Raw genomic sequence first — 20,402 nt, 5'->3', positions numbered from 1 at the left:
CACATCATGCAAGGATCTTTGAAGCCTTCCTATAATAATACCAGTATTTGTAAAGCACAAACAATTACCCAAGGGTAGTAGAGGAGCTGGGGGCTGTCGGTAAGATGAAGAAATCTATTGCCCATATTCACATGGTGCTGGGCTAACCTGCCACTTTGGATTGAACCGTGAGCTCCCATGTTCGGGAGTCAGACACCCTGGCCACTGCGCCACACATCTTCCTTTTCCCATGACTGTGACATTTCAGGCACCTTTGCACTATGAGGCAAGTGTGCTTGTCTTTCATCTATCCAGCCAAAGTAGAGTATGAAGTAATGGAATGGAATAGGGTTGCCAGAGGATTAACTTCTCACAAGAGAGGGCAATCAGGTGTTGAGTTTGTGAAGCTACAAGTAGTATCATGTGAAGAGCCACATGTACAGTCACAAGCATGAAACCACATTGCACGGAGCTGATGTGCTGGGTGAGATCTCACCTGCGTTGTCTGCTATGTTAGAGACCACACTACGACCTGCCTTATACAAATGAATATTGGGGGGATGAATGCAAGTGATGCACACTAGTCCATAAGTATTTGTTCGAAGCAGAGATGGTGTGTGAGCTTTGCGGGCCCCTGGTAGTGTAGCATGTTGGTTTGGCAGAGCATATTGAACATGCAGAGTGTCTGAATGCGGAGTGCCATTGTATATCAAGGAGGTGATGAGTGATGTGGGTGCCACAAGGCAGCCTGAGGGATAATCGCGTACTGATGTGTTTCATAGTATCATACTCGTGTTGCAGCTTTGGAGGGATGTTGTAGAAGAGTTGTTAGACCTGACATCTTTTCACGTGTTTCCCCTGTGTTTTTGCTGGTTTAGTGTCATTGCGCACTTTCTCACTGCTGTTCAGCTTTAAAGTGCAAATGCTCCTGTTGTAAATTGTGTTATGGATTGGTGTTCCCAAGATTGGCATATTTGATTTACTGGTAAGTCCCTAATACAGTGCACTGAGAGTGCCAGCACCTCTAAATCAAATGCTACTAGTGGGCCTGCAGCACTGATTGTGTCACCCACAGAAGTAGCCCGGTAAAGGTATCGCAGACCTGCCACGCGCAGTATGTAACTGCCATGTTGATCTGGCAAGTGCACCCACTTGCCAGGCCCAAAGCTTCCCTTTTCTTAAATATAAATTACCCCTAAGGGAGGTCCAAGGTACACCTGTGGGCAGGGTGATGTGTATGTTAAAGGTAGGGCATGTACTGGTGTATGTGACATATCCTGGTAGTAAATTACAGTGCATTTCATCTCTCACTATGGAAAGGCTATCTGTCCCAAAGGATAGAATGGGAGTTTTACTTGCAACCTCTGATAAGGATAACTTCCAATTTGGACAACATAGGACAGTGGAGTATGCCTGGGCTCAGAATGTAAAAATGCATCTTCTAGTAAAGATGATTTTTATGTTCTGTGTTTGAAAATACTACTTTTAGAAAGTAGCTATTTTCTTGCTTAACCATTCGGTGTGCCTCTACTGGGTTTGTGGATTGACTGTCTGGCTTTGTAGTGACAGGGACTGGGGATGTGCATTCTCTTCAGACAGCCACTGGGGGGGGGGGGGGGTCAAGGTGTGTCTTTCCTTTCCTGGATGAGTCAGGGCTGGGCTGCATTTAGAGTAGTCTCCACTGCTGGGAAGCTAAACCAGAGAGGACCAAACTGGTTTGCACTAAGCACAGACACATGCATTTTAAGTATAATATTGGGACCCAGACCCTAGAACTTTAGAACTTTAGAACTTTCTGGAATCAAGGAACCTGCCAAGAAGAAGAGCTGGAAGAGCTGCCAGGAGGAGTACTGTCCCTTTGCGGTGTTGTTGCTTTGTTGGGTTGGCCCACAGTTGCTGTTTCTGCCTTGAGCAGTGAAAAGACAAAACTGAACTTTCTTTACTTGTGCTGAGTATATCCAAGGGCTTGAAGTAAAGCTTGCTTCCTGTTCTGAAGTCTCAGGGACTGCAAAGAGTTCACCAACCTCTGGGTACCACTTCCGGAACCGTTGTTTCACTTGCCACTGAGAAGGGAAAAGCAACCGGCTCTATCACTGACAGCATTGTTGCCTTCTTGTTTTGAAGGCACCGCAGAGGGCACAGCAACATCAATGAAACCAAAACCCTGGTATCACCCATGAGGCCGACTGCCACCACCGAGCCGCCGCTTGTACCGTGACTTGTGAGCACCGCACTCCGCACCGCACCGCCTCACTTCACTACACCACCCTGGTCTCACCGACACCGTCGCTGCCTGCTGACTTTGACACATGTGAAAGCATTGTGGCTCGGAGCACCACTCATATGTTTCACAATGCACTGCCTCATCCCACACTACTCCCGACCCGAAGCAACTGACATAACTACAGTCTTCTTTTCCCGGCTAGCTGAACGCGAGTTCCGACCGTGACCGGCGGAACCCCCCCTTTTTTAACATATGCATCAAGAACGGATGCTTCGTGTTAAGTGAGTGGCCGATCCATCCCAGGCAGCGCACTCTATTTGATGTTACCTTGTTGTTGATTAAGGATCATTAAAGATGTATTCCATCTCCTTTTTCTCGCGCATGGAGCCTCCTGGCCCACACTTACCATGCACTTTCAGATACGTGATGATTGATATTCATGGTTCCCTGCCCCGCCTTCCTTTGTCCTGATGAAGACCCCAGCCTAAGGTTACATTGTTGAATTGACCCAAATGGTTATCTTTGATGGCATGTGATGTAATGTCTTAAAACATTTATGTATAAAGTGGGGTTGAATTATAAGCCAACACGTTTTGTAACCATTTTATGAATCAGGTTATATCGACCAGCACGTCCTCCCTATTTTCTCAATAACCCACACACCCTCCTTGCACTTATACCTCTCCCTTCCTGGGGCACTGCTGCTGTTTGGTCCTTTGTAAATTAATGAACCTTTTGTGTGTTTTCATTAAACTGTGAACCATATATTGTTTATTGATTCATTGTGAGTATATAACATTGAATCCTTATTGCCTTTATTTTTCCTTTTGAAGTTTCTATTGTGTCTTTCTGTTTCCTAAACGGTTCCACACTGGGACCCCTTACATTTGTACCATTTCTCACCCAGGTCCTAGTGACTAGATTGGGTATACCCCCCTTTTTTTGTACCATCATCCCACACTACAGTCTGGACTGACCGATACCAGCTTCCTTCAACCGGCTCCGTCGCCTGCACCGTGATTTGTCAGCACTGCATCTAGCACCACCTTCACTCCGCACTGCAGCCCTTGTCTCACCAACTGAATGACCGTTACCGAGCTGCTGCCTGCACCACTCCTTGAGGGCACCACACTGCACCACTTCACTTCACAACTGTGACAGTTGCCACACCCGGCTCACACCAACGTGTCAGCCACAATACAAAAGGTAATGTTTATGAGTCTGCTGACACCCCCAACCAATGCTGTCAGACAAAACTTTTGGATTCTCTTGTTTTCAGTATCGCAGTAACCCCGGAAGGAGCTACCAACTCGGAAGAACTGTGTTGTCGAGATATCTCTGCAATTTTAAAGGATATCTTCCAAAGTATATAGTTGTAAGTACTGTATGTTGGATTCCTATAGTTTTGGTCTTGTTTTGAAAATATAAAAATATTGGATATTTTTATAAACTGATGTGGTGTCCTTTTGTAGTGTTTTCTCTGCATTACGGTATTATGTGAAAATGCTTAACACAGTGACTCTGAGATAAGCCTGACTGATCATGCCAAGCTACCAAGGGGGTGAGCAGGGGTTATTTTAGGAGTGTAACTCCCTTATCCTGACTGGAAAGAAGGGACCCTAATTGAAAAAAGGTGGAAACCATTGCCACCTAGAGACCCCCATTTCTAACAAGAGTGCATTGGTGCACTACACTTGACAAGTGAAGTGGACATTGGTGAATATTTAGCAGGTATCAGAAGGATGTTATAAGAAGAAACGTCTGACTATGCTACATATGTTAAAGCAGGAGCATGTGAAACAGGGAATTATAAAGTGACAGGATGAGCTAGGAGTTCAGGTTGATTGGCAGGCTTTGGGGATTGTTGAAGGGCGAGGTTTCTGGCCCTCATGTGGGCAACCAGGAAAATTCCATGCTACAAAATATCATCACTACTATCTTGTGAGTCTCAGCATGAGCCATAGCTCTCACGTACTGGTAGGCATGTTTTTCAATTCCATATTGCAACAAATGTTGAATGGTGTAGGTGTCTCCTGAGATTCATGCCCTGAGCCTAAATAATGATTGCTAGAGGAGTCGTGCACAGGTACAAGTGAGCGGGTATGAGTGAAGAGACTTGTGAGACTCTTCAGATAACCAACTTGGGTAATGACAAAATGGTGTCAGATTCAGTGGTTGCACATTTCAAAGTGTGACTGTGCTTATCACCTTCAGAGGTGGTTCACAGTACCTATTGTACTGGAATCTGGAATGACGTTTAGGCAGATGCATCAAGCAAAATACCTCCAGGTAAAATAGCGAATCGGTAAAACAGGCCGATACCGACCGGAAAAACCCAAAATGCAATGCATCAACACAAATCGGTAAATAATAAAGAATCGCCAAAAAAATCCCCCAGTATTTTACCGAATCGCTATCCAGCAAGTCGGAAATAACGAAAACCAAAGCAGGCCCCCGGAAATACCGAATCGCTAATAAAGAATCGCAACGGAATGCATCAAAAATCGCAAATACAGAAACACTCAAAAATCGCTATTTAGCATGAGCTAAATAAGGGGAATCTCAAACTGGAGGTAAAGTTATTTGAATGAGAAAAAAAAAATAATTCCTAACAGGTGCTGACAATCAGTAACCCTTCAAAAATGACCCTGTAAACCCTGTTAGTCAACCAAAATGGCTGCCCCCTACGTGCTTGTTCGGAGGAGGAGAATCAATGCCCTGGCCCAGCGAAGGAGGATGATCCAGGAAAGGGTCTTCAAGGTGCGCATCACATTGCTGGGGCAAACAGATGAGCAGGTGTACGATAAGTACAGACTCAGCCCTGCCATGATCATGCGTCTAATAGCAGACCTGGAACCACAACTGCAGCACCAGACCCTTAGGACCCACGCAATACCAGCCCGTGTCCAGGTCCTATGCAGCCTGCACCTGCTGGCGTCTGGAAGCTTCCAGGGGGTAATAGCAGAAGCCGGAGGCATGTCGCAAAGCACACTATCACGCTTCTTCCACAGGTTCCTGGATGCCATGCTAGCAACGATACATCGCCACATCACCTTCCCCACTACCCCCCCAACAGCTGAACCGCACGAAGCGTGAGTTCTACCAGGTGGCACAATTCCCCCATGTGATAGGGTGTGTCGACTGCACCCATGTCCACATCTGTCCTCCCTCAGCCACCGAATACATCTACAGCAACCAAAAGTCATACCATTCCATTAATGTGCAGGTTGTGTGCAATGCCAAGCACATCATTAGGGACCTCGTAGCCCAATTTCCAGGGAGCACACACGGCGCATACATCTTCCATCACAGTGGCATCCACAGGCGCCTGATCAACGGTGAATTTGGAGTTGGACACCTACTAGGCACGTATTGATGCAACATCATTTAATACATCCCCACATGTACCATTGCATTCATGCCGCTGACCATTCTCTAACCATCCTGCAGGTGATCTACTCACTCTCTACCTCAACCCAGAAACACCACAAGAGCAGCGCTACAACAGAGCACACATCAGCACAAGGAATGTGGTGGAGCGCACATTTGGCATCCTCAAGAGTCGCTTCAGAATATTGCACAAGACAGGAGGTGCCTTGCAGTACGACCCAGTGACCTGCTGCCAGATCATAGCTGTCTGTGCCATCCTGCATAACATCGCAACAAGAAGGGGGATACCCATAGAGGTGTACGGTGAGGACGAGTTACGTGCACAGCAACCCCCCCCCAACACCGGCAGGCACATGTGCCCAACACAGCAGAAGGGCAAAGGAGGCAGACATACATCACACAGCATCACTTCTGAGACAGGTAAGAAAGAGCCATGACAAGATGATATGCATTGCAAGGGTTTGAATGCCCATTAACACCTGACTGGTGCTGATTAAAGTAACAGAAACATGATGCAGCGTAATTAAATCAAATGAGTAAATGTCCATTGACAACACAGGTGCTGCATTTGGCACTACAGTTGGCCCATGGTTACCTCACCATGGCCAGGGATTCATTGCATCATGGCTATTTACGTTTGCCACAGACACCCAGCCTCCTGTCCTGTGACTCCTCAACATCTCCTTGATGACCTTCTGTGGCTGGCGTGCTGCGGGTGTTGCGCCTTCTCCCGCTTGTCTGAGGCATGGTGACGCGGCTCGCACTTGAGGCTGCCTCACTCACCTCATCCCCTCCCACACTGCTGATACTGGCAGTTCCAGACTGCAGATGTTCCACTGCAGTGGTCACTCTATCGAGGGTCCTTGCCACATCCCCACAATAATGGTACATGTCCACCTGCAGGGACACCGATCGGCGGGCTACCACAGCTGTGCTGTTGCACAGCTTTTTGATGGCCTTAATTGTGGCATTGGTACTGAGTGAGTACTGCTCATGTCTCCGTCGCTCACTCCGTTGGCCTGTAACAACAGCGCGTGTGAGTTCCTGTAGGCATGCCTTAATGTCATTGTTGCCCTCTGCAACGGCTGTGGTCAGCTCTCGTACAGCATCAGTCATTGATGCAAATCTGTTGGACATTCTTGTGATGCTCATTTTCATTGCACCCATACGTTTTGCCTGCAGGCGCTGAACACGCAGCATCCGGCTCTCCACGACTTCATACACATCTGCAGGATCTACTGTTGTCGCTGCAGCCCTACCCAGGGATCCAGCCCGCTTTCTAGCTCGCAGACGTGCTGCTGTTCGGGCGGTTGGTGTGACGACAGCCTGCTGCTGTACATTAGTGGCTGCTGGACTCATCTCCGTCTGCATCTCCTGCAGGGAGGGGACATTTGCCCTGCGGCTATGTGTGTTTGGCAGGACTGTTGGAGGTGGAGGTGGTGTTGGTGTTCCTGTCCGCAGTGGAGGTGGTGGTGGTGTTGGTGTTCCTGTCCGCGGTGGAGGTGGTGGTTGTGGTGGTGGTCTTGTCCACGGTGGAGGTGGTGGTGGTGGTGGTCTTGTCCGCGGTGGTGGTGTTGGTGGTGATGTTTGCGGTGGTGGTGAAGGGGAAGGACTGCCTCCATGTTCCAGCGTGTTCTCCGCATCGGTCACCACTGGGGTCTCAGAGATGACTAGGCGGCCGCTGTCCTCTGATTCCATGAGGGAGGCATCTGTGTGTGAAACAGAGCATTGTTATGATTTTGGGGATATTGTAATTATTAGCATTTGTCATCCACATAAAGGACATATTGGGACTGACATTTGGCCCTTTGCTGCTGTTTTCATGTCAGACACCTCAGGGGTCAGACATGAGCCCTTTCATGTTATGACTACAACTCCCATGATGCAACACTCTGTAGAGGGATTGTGCTTTGGGCACAGCTACTTATGCACTGTGTTTGGCTTGGGGAAATAGGCAGGGGTTGACAAGACTCTGCATATCTGCGCTGGCATGCATCTTACCTTGTCCCCCTTCCGCAGCACCCGAGGTGTCCAGTTGGGTGACCCCCACAACAGCATCCGGTTCGATTGTGGACTCCACAAGGTCCTCGAGGTCTGTGTTCGGTGTCACATTGGAGGACCCACCACCTGTGCCAGCCGCATCCTTCACCCTTCCCGCAATCCTCTCCTTGGCCCTTTTGCGGAGACCGTACCACCGTTTTTTAAGGTCCTCGATGCTGCGGTGGGTGACTACGACAGCATTCACGCTGTCCTTGATGCGCAGCCACATCCTGCGCTTATCCGCTTCTGGCACCTTCAGGGAGAGATTTCCAAACAGTCTTTCATGCCTGCTGTTGAAACCCTCTATTAGTATCTTCAGTTCCTTGTCAGAGAACTTTCGTTTTCTCTTCCTGGGGGTGTCCTTTCCCTTGGGTGCTTCTTTCTCCATGATGCACTGCTGTGCAGGTCCTGGTGACTGCTGGCTATGTATTGCTCCTCTGCTCCTGTGCTCTGCCTCTTCCTCTGGGCTCCTCAGATCACCGAGTGAAGCATGGGCTGTGCTACTTCCTGGTTGTGATGTCATCAGCCTGCTTCCGATGCGCCGCGTCTTTTTACCGATTTCGCTAATACCGATTTTGCTAATACCGATTTTGCTAATACCGATTCGGTATTTGCTAACTCGGTATTCATATTATCGCAATATTTACCAATTTTTACCGATTCAGTAATATTTAGTGATTTTCCTGATGCATTGCGGATTGCATGTCCTTATTAGCGATTCCTTATTTTTCGCTAATAAGGACTTGGATTACCGAATTTTGATGCATCTGCCAGATGATCTCTAACTGGCTCATTCCTAATCTTTGTCTTATACTTATTGACTATTTTGGAAAAACAAAAGTACTTACACATGGATTGATTGTTGTGAATTATACCCACACCTACCCCCTCACACTTTACCCATAGTCCCACCTGTGCCCCCAACCCCTGCACCCATCCTACCCCCCACTCCCTCTCCCCTGTTTGCAGGCATTTGGGCCCATGGCCTTGTTGATTCAGAGTGAGTTCTTCCCCATGTGTTCCACCATCCTATCCTCACCTATCTGGCTGTCACAAAACTAAATTAAATGCAATACGTGGATATTCAATTCGCTACCCTGTTCTTGGTCCAACTGCCTAGCATGTACCCCAAACAAAATATTGACACAGGGCGATTATACCGACTATCAAATTCAACATTGTTAAATACGGCAAAGAGAATGTTAATAAGCATAAGTACAAATATAAACATTTATATTGAGGCCAAATATTCTTTTGCTGTTGACTCTAAAGTAAAAAAACATGTTTGACCCTTGAAGATAACTTTAAGGGTGGCAGGATTTAACAAAAACATTTGCGCTTCTTTCCCCTGAAACGGAGTTATCAACTGACGTAACTGCCATCTTTTCTCCACAGTTTGATGACAAAAGTCAGGTTGTACAAAGAATTGAGTTCCCTTCTCAGCCCGCTTTTTATCCGGCCGTGCCAGGTCATATATCGCCTGGTGTGCCTAATATTTATTCAGACAAATCATAATTGCTCTAGGTTTAACATCCTTATCACCAGGTTTCATAGGCCTCAGTTTGAATGGGAACCTATGTGCCCTCTGCAAATTGTTCCTCCAAATACGATTCTCCAAATCCACAAGTTTGGCTGGCATATCATCCTTGTATTGTCACAAATCCTTTACCACTGCCTTTTGTATCACCATGTCGTCTTCTAATGTGGAGATTCTTGCTTCAGCCTCATTCAGCTTTTCCGGAAACTCAGTACATGATTTTGCTATCCGCCTAACGGCGTTCTGTGGTTTTCAACAAGGTGCATGTGTTTTTGTACTTTCTGTATGTGTCTCTGCCCTATGCTCAGTAATACATCAGTAAATTGACTCCAGTGAGATCTCCCCAATCTGATTCAATACTTGAGATCTCCTTCGCCAACCTTGGCCATTTCTGAAGCAGATTCAATTGCTTTAAAACAAGGAAGGCCGCACATCATAGCTACCTGAACTGCCGCTTCAGCATCCTTATGGGCCCTTTGTTTATGTACCATGGTAGTTTCGAGATTTTCTTTGTCAGTGTTTGAAGTATTTAACTCACTGCCAGAGCTAATTCCAGATCTCTCCCATAAAAATGATTTCAGACCCGATTCTCCATCCTCGCCATCATCTGATGACTCTGAATGATCTGACATAGACAAAAAATGTCCTTCCCCTGAGATACTCTCCCTGTTAACACCTGTACACAAATCAGTTGCTGCACCCAACGCAGTTATCTCCTCTCGCTGCCCTGTTAATGCCACAGCGGATTCAACCACATTCGCTGCCCCTCCTGTATCTAGAGGTACTTCCTCCAGATCTAAACCTTTTTCACTTATATGCTCTTTTTGATGCTCCATCCGCTGGGCTCCCTCGGAATACTCAGTCATTGATATATCCTCATCATCATTCATTTCCTTAGACAGTCTTCGAGTTGTTGTTTTTTTTTTGCCAAAAAAATTTGGGGTATTTTCCTACTACCCAACTCTTATATCAAGGTATCTGTACAAGTTTCCTCTACTCCATCTTTTGTGCTGCCAACTGAGAGGGCATCCCTACTCACAGCATCGCTAAATGCCTTAGTTTTACCTCCACGTCCAGTTTTTGGAGGCACGACTAAGCCTTTTACATAAATAAGTGACCTACTACGGATGCAGTTATATATACTGTAGCAAGAGCACCATTTTTTGTAACAGTGTCTAAAGTCTTTCGAGTCTCTGGCGGTTAGGACGGCACAATGTAGAAATCTACCACTCCCTTTAACACGTTATTACAGCTGCAGTTCGCTGGGTATGAACCGCCTTGTCCACTTGTCTACTTATATCTGTTCTTAACGGGAGTACACCAGGAGTTTTCAGCTCATCTCGGAGTCTCTCAGGCCCATAAACTCCCTTCCACAATACAGTCGCCAACCACATCTGACACGCTCACCACCGTGGTTTCTGAGCTTCAGCAGTCCCGCCAAACCGAAAGTCTCTGGCGGTTAGGGCGACGCAATGTAGCAATCTACACCTCCTTTTAACTCCCTTTAACTCATTGTTACATTTGCAATTCTTGGCAGGTATAAATCATCTTGCCCACTTATGCACTTTAATCTGCTCTTACCATGCGTTCTCCCGGAGTTTTCTGCTCCTCTCGAGCGGGTAGAGTCTCTCCTGCCTGTAAGACTCCCTTCTGCAACCTCAGCTGAAACGCTCACTGGCGCGGTTTCTCAGAGTCGGCACTCCCACCGAACCACCAGACTGCCCACCGCCAATCCGCCGATCCGCCAAACCTCCAGAATGATGTAAGGATGAACCCTGTGATATTTTGATTTATCAGCATACTGCCAGTTCTTGATTGAAATCTGCATACACGGTTAATTATCCTTTATCACCGCTTTTCCTCCGCCCAAGCTCAGTGACCCCTCGGCCGTGATTCCGTTGGACGCGGGAACAGATCCTGAGCTCCTCCCTCACACGTCCTGCATGGACGCCATCTTGCCTTCCAATCCCTGACCATGATTTGATATTACAACTCATTGGCAATTGTAATATCACTTCCTGAGGGTTGCGATTACTTTTGAGTCCAGGTATCACCTTACATTCAACAACTTTAGAGCTCAAGTGTTCTGAAATGAACCTGTAAATGATAAATGAACCATGCTCAGATTATTTAAAAGATGAAACTGACCTTAATTTGTCCTAATATTTTTATATTAACAGGATTAGCCCAAATTGGTTCATTTTATCACCATACTCATTTGCGATACCATTACTCTTTCCATTTATGTAAAAGTAACCAGATATAGGTTAAAGTCACCAGAAATAATCAAACCTTTGTCTGGATACCGAATAGCTAATGCGCTTATGACATCCCGTAGGATATACAGCTGGGTCACCTTATTTTTCCTCACACTTAAATAAACATTGAATATTATCATCCCATGACAGTTGTACTGTAATAAAAGTCATTGTAGCCATTCTAACTTCAGATCAACTACTTCAACTGTCAAATTTAGTTCATTCACAATATAACGTGAAAGTCTGCACTTTGCCCGGCCGGATTTGTTAGCGCGTACAGCTGGGAGATGAAAATAATTGAACACAAGCAATGGAGTTACTTGTTCTCTCCATGTTTCTTGGAACAATAACATTTCAAAAGTATTTAAAAATGCAATAATATCTGTAATGGCCAACAAAGGAGCCAGTCCATACACATTCCAAGAACAAATTCTCAGTTGTGCACTTTACCAGTTACAGCACGTAAAATGCAATTCTCATCTCCTAGAGGCACATTTGCAAGGGTTGCTGGAAGCCATGTCTAATCCTCAGATTGCATTTTGGATAACAATTCACAGGTACAGACTCCTTTTAGTGTATTAGTAATTGACAGACGTGTATTGCAAGGTGATTTGTTCAATGGACTGGTCACACCTCTGAGTAATGAGATGGACTTTTTACTTTTAGCCTTATATCTTTCTTTTTCCACTTTTGGGGCTAGTGCACCCAGAATAGTAGGGTATTTTAAAGGAGTGCAATCCTTAACCTTGAAACCCCATTCCATAAAATAAGAACTTGAATCTAAGATGTTATTTACTATTTAATTGGTGGCCCAGGTTGTTATGGTGGACTCACAAGATGAAATAATGTGTTTATTTAAACTAAACCGAAAGGAGGTAATTTGTTTTAATACATGTTAGATCAGGGATGGTTGACCTACGTTTTAAGATTGCACTCTGATTAAGGCTACCATGAATGCCCCTGGATTCATATAAAGGGTGAAAAACTAGTTTCACATTGTTACAATATTTGTTTTCCGATATAGCCCTTAGAAATATTGTTGTGCCTAGAATGCTAACAATTAAGGCTATTAAATGAGTGACTTAACTTCTGTCTATGTTAGTGTTTCCTTGCAAAATAGGGATAAGGGGACAAATGTACGATGAGAATTAGCATTCTCAAACAGGTCGCGACCCGTTTGTGCATGCTACTTCTGATAGGGTCATGTACAAACACTATTTTGTGAGTCGCAAATGATTTCTGACTCGCAATATAGTGTTTTGCGACTCACTATTAGGAAAGGGCGTTCCCTTCCTAATAGCGAGTCATAAGCCATGTACCAATGATTTGCAACCACAATTGTCGCCAAACACTAGCAAATTACAGTCGCAAAAGGGAAGGGATCCCCAGGAGACCCCTTCCCCTTTGTGACTGGCTCTGAAATATTTTTTTAAGGGCATGCAGTGCTTCAAGGGACCACTACCTACCCTTAAAAAATAAAATGAAAACCTTTAATTTTTTTTTTTTTAGTGCATCCCGTTTTCCTTTAAGGTAATTGGGCTGCATAAAAAACAGCAGTCCCAGACATGGAGGTCTGCTGAGCCCAGCAACCACCATCCCTGGGAAAGGCAGCCATTCCCAATCGGGTTGCAAATTGCGAGAGGCTCATTAATATTCATGTGCCTCGTATTTTGTGACCCCATTGAGAATCTCAATCAGTGTCTTTGACACTGTAGCACATTGTAAATTGAGCCTCGCAATTTGCAACTCGTATTCGAGCGCAAATTGCGAGGCGCAATTTACAAGGGTTGTACATCTGGCCCTTCATTTGTTGCAGTAGCAGAGCCCAAAATACCTTTTGGATCCCCAACTTCACCTGCCAATACCCTGATTAAATTTAGTGGGAAGATCTCTCTGAGCGTGTTGGAACTTTGTACTTGCACAAGTTACTCCTAATTCTGAAACATTATAGAGAGTTAGAGGTAATTCTGAGTTTTGTTTAACTACTCATTTTTTTACTTCCTCAATGAGAGACCTTACTATAGTGGGGAGTTCAAATGTGTTATCTAGAATATGAGAACACGTACATTTGTTTAGTTGATTATTGATGTCATACTTGGCTCTTACCACCAGATTGGTTAGATTTCATAATTTTGTGTCCATACCAGCCACATAAATTGCTAGAGTGTTTAATAGATCCACCTGTATATCGAGCTTTTTGAATGAAAATGTAACGCTGTTGTTATTGCATTCATTGCATTCAACAAATTTCACCACACACCATTGTTAGCTGTACTTTGGTAATAGGGGGGGGGGGGCTCTACCGTTAGAATAGGAATATCATATTTATCCGAGAATGAAAGATCTGCAGAGTTCAAGGATTTATTAACTTGAGATGACTTCTTTTGCCCTTGATCAAAGCTTCTTAGTATAAGCTTTTGAAGAATTAAAGTTGGATGTGAATCAGAAACTCATTCAAAGTCACATATTCCATGACTAAATACATTTATACCATTATTTTGCTTAGGAGATGCGTCACGTTGTAAAGCACTGCGCCATAAGGAGGCGTTCCTGCGCTTGCGACGCAACTCCAGCAATGCGCCACATTTCCGGCACAGATGCGTCATGCATCTGTGCCGTTTTTGCACCATGGTGCGCCGCATTATAAATGCGGCGCACCATGGGTGGCGAAGCTGTGGCGCACGTTAACTGGCGCATCCCTGGGGATGCGCCAGTTAACATAAATCTGCCCCCAGAATTTTTGGTACCTTCCAACTTTGTGTAAGGATGACTGCCTTGCTGGCATGTGTTATGTTTTAGTGTCGCCCTGTAAAACCCACCTAACTGAACATGTACATTATAAAAAGGCATATTAATATGTGTACATGTGCAGCACAATAAATCACGCATGGAACATTTAACAGAAATGGAGTTTGGACATATATCTCCTACTCAGCCATCACCGGTGGTAATATGGCAGTTTTGGAGCACCCCCTGGTCATTCACATATTTTACATAAGGGAATGCTCATAATTGCATGCATTTGCATTGTAAACAGCCACCTATAAATAATTGAACATCCCCTTTTGCCAGCATTTGGCAATGAAGCTATTGCCACTGTGCCTGCTTTAAGTTTGCTTAATGTAGCAATTTTGAGGCACACAAAGGTCCCTGATATGGCTTAAATTACTCACAGTAAGTTACTTGAATGTACATGTTGCACACTGCAATATGCAGATACAAAAGATCAAGCAATGTCTATTCCAAGTGTAGGGGTTGCATTACTTCTATAGATCAACTACTACATGCAGATGGTACGTACATACCTACTGGTCCTCCGATTTCCAGTCCAAGGTGGTCATCAAGATCAGCCTCTCATGCCACCACTTCAGCCCATTGCTGCTTAATTTGGCAGACTGTCCGATCCAGACCAAAGGTCTGATTGAGATGCCAGTGCACACACTACCACCTGTTCTTCTTGTTCATGGTTGCATACCCCTGGCTGACCCTACCTCCAGAGGCCAGCATCCAGGGCAGGTAATGAAATATTAGCCATAATAGAAAAACCCAACTCTCCCTCCGAAAAATTCCTAACATCTCCCTGTCCCTCCCAGACAATGTAAAACTCCAAATTACACCCTTTCTGACAATAACAAACCCTACAAATGTAAACCCTAAAAAGACAAACTCCCAACAATATACAGACAGATATATCAATAATTAAAGGACAAAAAGGAATTACAAACAAACAAAAGAGGGACAGATCAGACACTGACAAGACCAAAATATTCACAACAAGCACAGAAGCTCTCAAATCACTTCCAACACCCACTACAAACTAGCAGAGAGCAAGAGAAAGTGAAAGTAACATGACACTTCCTAGAATGTAGCCTGCATACCAATCGCATCATGTCCTAGGCTTTTTACCGACCCGTTTTCGAAAATTGTGTTGTTTTTTAAGACGCATTGCTCCACAAATGGCCATTGGGTGCAGCAGCGGCAGGCACAGGTAAGCACGGTGAGGTAGTGTGGGAGGGGGAAGTCAACAGATAACAGAATAGGTATAGTTAAATAAATAAATAATACCTATATGAGCCATATACCTCGTTGAGAATAAACGCACATACTAAAGTTCCTGATATGGTTCCCTGGGACATATAAACATCTAGAAGTGATTGTGTCAAGCCCCCAGAATGCCATTTTTTTGTTGAGAGAGCTGGGTGATGTGCAGGTCTGTATGCAATATTTTAGCTTTTTGTATTTGGTTCGTATGCCTTCTACAATGATCAATAAGCCAGGAATGTATGATAGGTAGCGGCCTTCTGTATTGGGTTCTTGACTGACTACATTGGCCGCCATATTTGAAAGAGATGTTATTATGATAATTGTAAATTGTTGGATTGATTTGGCTTTTTATGTTATTCTTGTCTCCTCTATTACACTTATTTTATTAGATTAAACTATCTACTTTAAGCACCTCCCTCAGAAACGCTGCATTGTCAGAAATGTCTTTTCGATAAAATAAGGACTTACTGTGGAATATTTTATGCATTAGTGATCTATTGTAGTTTTGTTGGGATTTGAATAATGTGTGTTGAAAAAGTGGAATAAATTAAGAGTGTTAACAAAGTGAAGAATGTTTGTTAATACAGAGTTATAAACAAACAGTACAATATGATGCATATGTTATGTATTTTGAATTGAAAGCCATACATAAAATATGTAGATATGTATTAAGATTATTGCATATGTTATTATGTGTAGAGCACATTGAATAAGTGAAAAATGTATAGTATTATTTTTATTTTGAATGACAATAAAACAAATAAGTATATTTTTCAATAAGGAGACAGAGTCAGATATGGCTCGTAGCATTGGTAATATATATACAAGAGTGTTTGGTGCATCCTTATTGGGCTATAGAGATATAACTACGGTGTATATATAGAAATTGGTTTTGCACAAAGGAATTTTCTTGTTTTAATATGGTAAAAGCTTATCCTGCCCCTTTTGTTTAGAAAAGGTGAATCTTTTTGATTTGACATAATCTGGAAGGAATCAGATGCCTGCATGTGGAGGACTGTCATCAGCTTGACCTGTGGGGGCCTGTTATGGGGCCATACAGTTGGCAGCTGGAGACTTGGCCCAAACTTGTTTAGCAATTCAATGATTAACTCCTTCCTGAGTCTGTAGAATTTGATGACCTCATCCTCTCTCAGGTCAAAGAGGGATAAGTGCTGCTGGAACACATTCTCCCTTCTCCTTCGCTGCCTACATGAAGGTAGTGCTGGTGTTACTGATGCTCTCCTTGTGACTCCCAGCAGCAGAATGACCACCTTCGTGGCATAGTTGATCTTGTCAAATAGTTTTTTGTGATTTGTCTTATTATACCATAGCCAATGTGTCATTGCCTACATCTGGGTTGCTGATGCACAGGAATATTGACGCTTTTTCAGGCTTTGCGCACCACTTGCCGACCATGTGTCACACATTGACAAAACCATAATTATCACTGCATTTAATGTACGTTAGATTTTGTGGAAGAATGCCTACCTTGCATATTTTACTGTGTGCGTTACACAGCTGGTTTAGGTGTAGCTTGTTTCCTATGCAGGCGTTCAAAAGCAGACACATTGGCCACATTCGTCATCTTGTAGATGTGGACTACTGCTTGCACTGCCATCACATCAAAATTAAAGGCACAACACTGGCACAAGCCTCTCATAAATATATCCCTTGGTCCTTTGGGTGTGAAAGGTTTGGAAGGATTCCCTCAAGGGCAGTGATCTCCATCAACATACAAAAAGTTATTATTTTTAGTTTACACTCATAAATGCTGCTTTAGGATGCTCTAGCTCTTCATTTTGGGAGTGGGGATGTGTGATTCTATGCTGAGGTGTACATCTCCACTTGGAAATGGTGAATAGCAAAAAAGTGGAGAGTTACACCTAGGGATAGGAGCAGCCGCGGTCGTTCAGATAATAGCGGTGGGACGGGGCGGCATTTGGGGGGATTTTGAGGAACGATGCTGAGGGTAAATTAATAATTTATTTAATTTTCCCTCAGCATCGTCCCTCGAAATCCCCCCCAATGTGACCCCTTCGCCCCACCTCTGTTACCTGCATGGACCGCATCTGGATAGGAGTAAATACACACAAGAGTAAATGAACACATGCATATCTTTGTTATTTAGCCCCATTGTATGTAATGTTTTTGCAGGTGTGATTTAATGTATACCTGTAAGCATTACACTGATGGGTCTATTTTGTACAAAACTTTAGATTTTCTTTATAATGGGAATACTGTGACGTTATCCTTGCCTGACACCTTTACAAAATGTAGCACATTTTTTAAACGTACATGCCATAGTAAATGAATCAAGGCCCAAGAGCTCTAACATCTACTTTGTATTTGTATTTTTCAATAACAGTAATGTCATTAATATTTTGCAGGATTTTCGATCTCATTACCTCACATTATACAAATGCATTTAGTTTAAGAATTTATGTGAAATACTTTCAGAAAGTGTAATGCAGCATAAAATGTCATGAATTGACATTTAACTTTAACTTCATGGGCTGAACACAATTTACTTCAGATTTGAAATAGATAATGAACACTTTCAGGTAAATAACTTACACATTTGGGACATTGCAGTGATCCAAAATACAGCTGGCTATTAATAAAAACAATTTCACATTTAATTAGGAAAGTAAATGCAATAACTATGACAAATCATCTTTTTACTTGCTGGTGCATTTCTATAAGTCTCTAATTAATAATGCAGTTTCTGAAGCTTCAATGATTTCCGACATTTGCACATTAAGACTGCTCATTTTCTGCCCACTGGCTTTCTTCCTTTCCGCCCTCAATCTACAGTCCCACGTGGGCTTGCCATTAGCAACTGCTGCTTTTTATCAAAATGTGATAATTTGTTTACCATTTCAAGCTCTTCAATTTTTCAATAGTGGAGTACCCATAGGAGCTAAATGTCGCAGGGGCTTGATTGGAGGGTGGGGTCAGAACTAACATTACAAAATATATTTTAAGACAAGATCATAAGTGCATGAGCAAATGCTTCAATTTTCAATTTATATTTAGATAAAGTTCAAATGTGACCAATGAGGGCTTAAGACTACTGTATAATTTATTTAAAAATAAGGTAAAGTAGGCAATATTATGACAAGCAAAATAATTAAGGAACTTTGTTAAAATTGATGCTCACAAGCAATGAAGAGAGAAACCTATAGACATGCAGGATTTCCATATAGAACTGTCACCGTCTTTCAAATATGTCATAGTACATACGTAAGAGCATTTACGTAAAGTGCTTGTGCAACTACGTAGTATAGAGACATATTTATAATGAAACAGTGCAGTGCAATGCTGGAAGCAATTTAGCTGCACTGAGCTGCGTCATCTAAAAAATGCAGGGATGCGCCGTATTTACAGGAATACAGCACACCCCTGTGCTCTCCCCTGCGCCGGCACTAAAACAGCAGCCGTGCACCAATACAGGCACCTTGCTCCATGGTGCAAGGGTGCCCGCATTGCAGGGATGATTATTGTTATGCAGGAAGAGACCCCTTCCTGCACAAAAACAATCATTAATGACTTTTTGCTCCTACTATGTGTGCTGCAGAATACAACATGCGGTTACGCCACTTTAATGCCTCCCCTGGAAAGGCATTAGTTTTGGCGCTGCCTCAGATTTACGAAGGCTTGTAAATCAGGAGCAGTGTCAAAAAGCCATGGGTGTTGTGAGAGAACGCCCACAGCAAGACACATGACATGGCCCTTTGACTCTGAGTACTGAGTAAAAGAGGGCCATATTTATACAGTCGTGTAAAGCCATGAAAAATGGCTTTGCATGGCCTTGTAAATATGGGCCAGCAAACTGTGGCACCCCGGAGCGTCAAAAAGTGACACTCCAACGCCAGTACGGGCTTGTAAATATACCCCATAGTTTAAACATTGCACTAGGAGTAAAAGTAGGCAAAGAGGGAAATAATATTGGGGTCTGGATATTTACTGAAGATTAGATCGGTTAAGGGGCTCAATAAAACATAATGTGGCATTAAGAATGATGAGTGAGGTAAACAGGTTTAAAGAGGCATTTGGTATTGCTCAAGGGATGAAGTAGGTGGTACAATAACAATAATGGGTGGAAGTCTGTAAATTTGTGAAGTTTATCAACTCACAAATCTGCATTTTTAAAAACAATAAATTTGCAAACTTCAGTCACAAAGTACAAAGCTCACAAAGTTTTAGAGATAGGTAGAAAAGTTCAGCAACCCTTCACAACAGTGGGGAAATACTCTTGCTGCCACAAGAGTAAATTCAGAGCAGCAAGAATCTGGTACCTATTGCCAGATGCCCCCTGTCCTTAATCCACCTTTCCCCGCTATCAGCACCCTTCAACCTTCCAGATTGCCTCTCTGCTGCCATTCTCCAAAGCCCTTGAAGCCACCATTACCTCACCTGCCCTATTAGATGTTACGCTGCCTACATATTACCAAAAAGCAAGACACCCTCCTTTTCTCTGTCCAGCCCAATGTCTTGCTTTTTTGTGTGTTTCTAGAGAGGTTACGGATGGACTCTGGTAACAGTAAAACACTGTATGGAACTGCACAAACACAAGTATTTGACCTACCACTTAAAACACCAATCTAAGAAATTGGGTTGTTGGTTGAGTAGTGTGTTAATCCTGCTCAAGCAGCAGCCACAATCCCTTTCAGGGTGAACCACAAAAGTAGCCAAATTAATCTGTGCTTATTCCCATGGTAGCTTGTCACAAAATCATTCAGGCTTAAGTTAGAGGCAATGTGTAAAGTATTTATGCAGTACACAAACAGCATCAAAGTATCCACACAACACTGGGAAAATCCCACACCAATCTAGCAAAATAGAGTACATTTTAATACATTATTTGACACCAAAATGACAAAAATCCAATTAATAGAACCAGAGTTATTAATTTTTAAATTTTAAGGTA

Source organism: Lissotriton vulgaris, chromosome 11, assembly GCF_964263255.1.
Source record: "Lissotriton vulgaris chromosome 11, aLisVul1.2, whole genome shotgun sequence".
In the NCBI taxonomy this organism is placed as follows: domain Eukaryota; kingdom Metazoa; phylum Chordata; class Amphibia; order Caudata; family Salamandridae; genus Lissotriton; species Lissotriton vulgaris.
This window is presented reverse-complemented; position numbering follows the sequence as displayed.